Consider the following 4,808-nt stretch of genomic DNA (forward strand, 5'->3'; position numbering starts at 1 on the left):
CCAGGGCCAGGCTCGAATCCACCACCTTTGGTATATGGGGCCGGTGCCCTACCGGCTTAGACATAGGCACCACCCTTTCTTTTTTCCTTTTTATGAAATAGGGTTTGGGCTAGGGACAGGGGTAGGGTAAGGTCTAGGATTAGGTGGCTAGGATCCATAATAATTTTTTTTTAATTAGCCTTTGAATCGTTTTGAACTATTTAAAATAATTTCCATGGAAACAACCTGTTTCTAGTCATAATTCATTAATTTATATGATCTTAAACTACACAATTATAATAAATACAGTTGGCATAAACTGGTTTGGGAACAAACAGTTGGGTCTTAGTAAGCATTAATTCCATTTGGTGAGAGCAGAAGAGTGGGGACATGTTACAAAAGTGGCCTACTTCGGTGGAAGTGAACTTGATGTGGGCAGTAGAAGTGATTTATGGAGGGATTGGAGAGCTTTATTTTTGTAAGTTGATTAAGTAGAGATCTGTTAAACAGAGTTTCTACTGAAATATTATTCTTATTTCCATTTTATAGACGAGAAGACTGAGGCTTCTGAGAGCTATGTAACTTTCCTGAGGTTAGGCAGGTAATGAGTGTTAGAACCTCAGGATTCGACCTGATCTGCGTAGTTAAATACAGCTCATGCGCTGATCCCTGCACAGGTGGCTGATGCCTTTCAGGTCTCTGATTTACCCAGTCATTAAGTGGTTTTGATTGATTTTCAGCCCGTGTTTGGTGTAGTCTTAAAGCTGTTCCACATCTTGGGTCTTCATTTCTTTTTGCTCCTTAGTTCTTCATTGGCATTCTTAACTCTATTAAAAAAAAAAAGAGGTTGTGTTCCAAGATAAAAACTAGCCTTGTCCTAGCCTGGGTAACAAAAGCAGACACCCCTCCACTCTGACCCCTCATGTCTATAAAAGGTAAAAAAAAATATTAGCTGGGAGTAGTGGATGGCCCCTGTAGTCCCAGCTACTCCGGAGGCTGAAGTGGGCAGACTGCTTGAGCCCATGAGTTTGAGGCTGCAGTAAGCTATGATAGCTCCACTGCAGGAGGGAAACCTTGTTTCCAAAACAGAAACAAGACCCCTCCCCCCAAGCTTATAATCTTTTATTTTATATTGTTGATGTGTAATACATGTGAGAACTGTAGCTAAGACCTTGTAGTGTTGTAAATTGCTGAGATGATAATGGTGAAATGAAAGCGGGTAAAGGGGAAAACTGGAGTGGGGAACACAGACATGAGCCACTCCCGTCACAGTTTGGGAGCTATTGTCTTTATTCATGTCATTGCTTATTTCATGACGAGTCAATTGAGCCATTGGGATTTAAGAAAATTGTGTACTTGTATATGTGTGCATGTGTGTATACAGGGTGCCCATAAAGTATACAGTTTTAAATTGCATGCTATTTTAAATTGCACATGAACTTTATGGCCGCACTGTATATACAGAGGATGCCAAAAAAGTGTATACACATTTTAAGAAGGCAAAAAACTGTATTAAAATTATGATACTCAAGTCATGTTTGACTTCTGCAATTACAAGGTGCTCAATGTGACTTGCATTTACCTTTTGTTACCAGTATATAGTGAATATTATAGTATATGGCTGATGTAGCTGATCTGATGGCCAAGTCATAATGTTGTTAACAAGAGACCTGATAAAACAATTTAAGAGTAAGACAGAGTACATTTTTTATTCTGTGTGGTTAATGTACAAAACATCCCCCCTTCCCTTGAGAAAGAGTATCATATCTAAATTAAAACATTACACATATTATCCAAATGTTTAGTAGTAAGAATATATCACAACAATAGTAATATGAAGAAAAATGTTTGGATTTATTTTTAAATTGAAAATTCTTCTGGTTGTTCTCCACAGGGAGGCCTTAAAGGTGAAAAGGAAATCAAGTCACCACCAAAGAAAACAGGAATGATCTCCAGGTCTGCCCTCCGGCTGAGTGAATGGATTGCTTCAGTTCAGGCCTGCTGAATCAACAAGGCGACATTCAGTAGTGAGACTTTTGTTATCAAATAGTACTGATGGAGGAAGTTTAGTTTCCTCTTCTTGTGAGACGGTATTCTGTGATGGTTTATTTTTTTCAGTTCTACTTATCAAAACATCGTATGATGTAATTGAAGAATTTAGTTCCATTCCTTCCACAACATCTGAAATTTCTTCTTTTTTGTTAATATTATCTACTACTTCACCAGCAAGAAGAGGCAAACTCATTCTTTCACTGGATAAATAATCCATCTCAAAGTTTACCTTATTTTCATGTTTCACTTTGATTAAATCTTGTGATCCAGGACACTGAGCATCTTCTCCTAGGCTGCTCTCAGGAATATTTGCAAACAAAGTCTTCTTATCATCGTGTTCATTTTTGGTACTCCAAGGACTGGAACTCTCTGGCGATGCAGTTTGTCCTAGGAGGCCCACCCGCACCCCTGCTCTGAAACGCAGCTTTGCTGACAGACTTAGGTGTTCAAAGTCTTTGAGAAGGATGTTTAAAAGAAATGGAAAGTCCTGGAAATGATTTAATGGGACTTTCAACCCTGAAAAATCCAGCATCAAACACAATTTTATCAACCTCCTTTGGCATCACAGAGGCTGCTGCTTCCCCATGTTCTCCCTGATTCATCTTTTCTCATTGCACTTTGTATGGCAGCCAGGTGATTTCTAGTTTCTATTTTTCCACCATCGTCTTGTTTTGGTTTATTCACTATACCTGAGATGACTTTTTTCCTGAAGGCTTTTTTGCTTGCATTACTATTGTTTTGCCACCCAGATTCTTTGAGTCTGGTCAAATTGTTGAATTTTTGGTTTACATCTTCTATCTGAAAGCTAATCACATCCCAGAATCTGTCCAGATCTGTGCAAGTAGTCTCCTTTTTACCTCGTTTGTATTCATAGTCATTCACTAGTCCTTCAAATTATTTGAACCTTTCCTTCATAAGGACTCTTGTTTGACCAACTGCTGTGTGAATAAGATCGTTAGCATCATCTGGAATGTCCAATCCCAGCTTCTTCTCCCCCTAAAGACAACTTGACGTCATTAATTTCTCCATTTCTGATTGGAGGATATTTCTGATATATGGTATATCATGTTTCAATTAAGATATCTGTCCTTACTTCATTTCAAGTGATGGACCTTTGTTACTGGAAGGCCATTTGGCTTTTTAGTGGTAGATTTATTATGATTTAAGACCTGTTCTTCATTCCAAACTTCTAAGAGAACCCAAGGGATGTTGTAATTTATTTGACTCTTGCTGTACTACATCGGTAGCCAACATTTTACATTTTAGTGCCAAAATGTCCTTTGTTGCTTCTGGAGTCTTATCATCTTCTATTTTCCAATGGGTCCAGGTGTAACTGGGTGTCAAGAAATTATCAGCAATTCTGGGAGTTATGGGTGTGACTTGATAGGTCTTCAGACCATACAGGGGATTTTCAGGTTTTGTTTCTATTTGGGGGGCGGGTCTTCCTTTATTTGGTACCTTTCTTCCTGGTTCGTTGTTACCAGTGGCTCTTGAGAATGGCTTTCTTGCTGTGCTGCATGAGACTGCTCCAGCAACCTGCTTTGCTGCTTGAGCAGCTGATCGAGTCATTCTCACGCATGTGGGCACTACAGGCTGTACAACTCTTTCCTCTTTGTTCAACACTTTCTTTTCAGAAGTTTGTCTTTGACCAGGTTGTACTGCTCAAACATTACTCCCACTGTTATTCTTAATCTGCTCCATCAGTCTTTGGCCTTTGACCTTGTAATACGTACAGAAGATGAGATAGTCTTTTGTGGTCCAGCTTTCATAGCATTCAGGTTTGATGAAAGAAAACCAGATGTATCAGGTCTATAAAGACCCACTTTAAACACTTCTCGTTTAGCTTTCTCTCCTTTCAGTTTTTGTAGTTGCTTTTCTTCTTTTATTTTTGGAACATTTGTTTTCGTTGGTCACACAGAACAGTTTTCATTGACCTTGGCTTGATATTGGCCTTTTCTAGAGCAAGCTCTTGAAATGTCTCATCCAATTCAATAAGAATTCTGCCTTCCAAGGTCGGACTGTTGATATCTTTCAAACCAAAGTGTCTATTTTGTTCATATTCCTTATGTGTTTTGTTTCTGAGACGGTGATTTCCTATGAGCAAGTTTAGTCCTAATCATTTCAGTACGGAAATCCTTTCTGAACCGACTGGCAAAATGTGATGAAGACATTCTGAGGCATCTCCTAGCGTGAAACCTCAAGTGAATCAAAGGTAAAGGAAACCTGGAAGTGGACAGGCACCGCCGCCTCTGAACACCGCCGCCTCCACCCAACTCAAACCTCAAAGCCCATCTTTCGCTTTTTAAATAATGCTGTTATGAGTTATGAGTATTGTATATACAATTTTAGAAGTGAAATTTCTGTGCCAATGGATGTAGAACCATGCTTTAATTTTTTGCTAAATATTGGCAAATTGTTCTTGGTGTATTTATTTCTAAAGTTAGAATGTTAATTTTATAAGATCCCCTGCAAAAAGCATGAGTAGTAGATGTTTATAACTAAATTTATTTTCTCTATTTTTATTAATAATGTGGTTGCAAGCACAGAACACTCGTGTTATACAAACAACTGGTATTTACTTACTTTGTTACAAATGTGTTATTTCAATTACTAGCAGTCACTGTAATTTTATTCTTTTATATAGATTTATCTACCTTGCAAGTGAATTTTGTTTAAATAGGAATTTGGCCAGGGGCTAGGGTTAGAGGAATGGGGGATTTAAGACAAAAAAGTAATTTGGGATTAGGAATCTGTTTCCAGTAAGCCACATAAAAATG

The 4,808-nt window shown here is 38.3% G+C and overlaps 1 pseudogene; it reads right to left on the reverse strand.

Moving 5' to 3' along the window:
• Positions 1-763: 763 nt before the first annotated feature.
• Positions 764-4,302, reverse strand: LOC128570289 (disks large-associated protein 5-like; annotated as a pseudogene).
• Between the last annotated feature and the right edge of the window lie 506 nt (positions 4,303-4,808).

The sequence above is a fragment of the Nycticebus coucang genome, chromosome 18, assembly GCF_027406575.1.
Source record: "Nycticebus coucang isolate mNycCou1 chromosome 18, mNycCou1.pri, whole genome shotgun sequence".
Classification (NCBI taxonomy): Eukaryota; Metazoa; Chordata; class Mammalia; order Primates; family Lorisidae; genus Nycticebus; species Nycticebus coucang.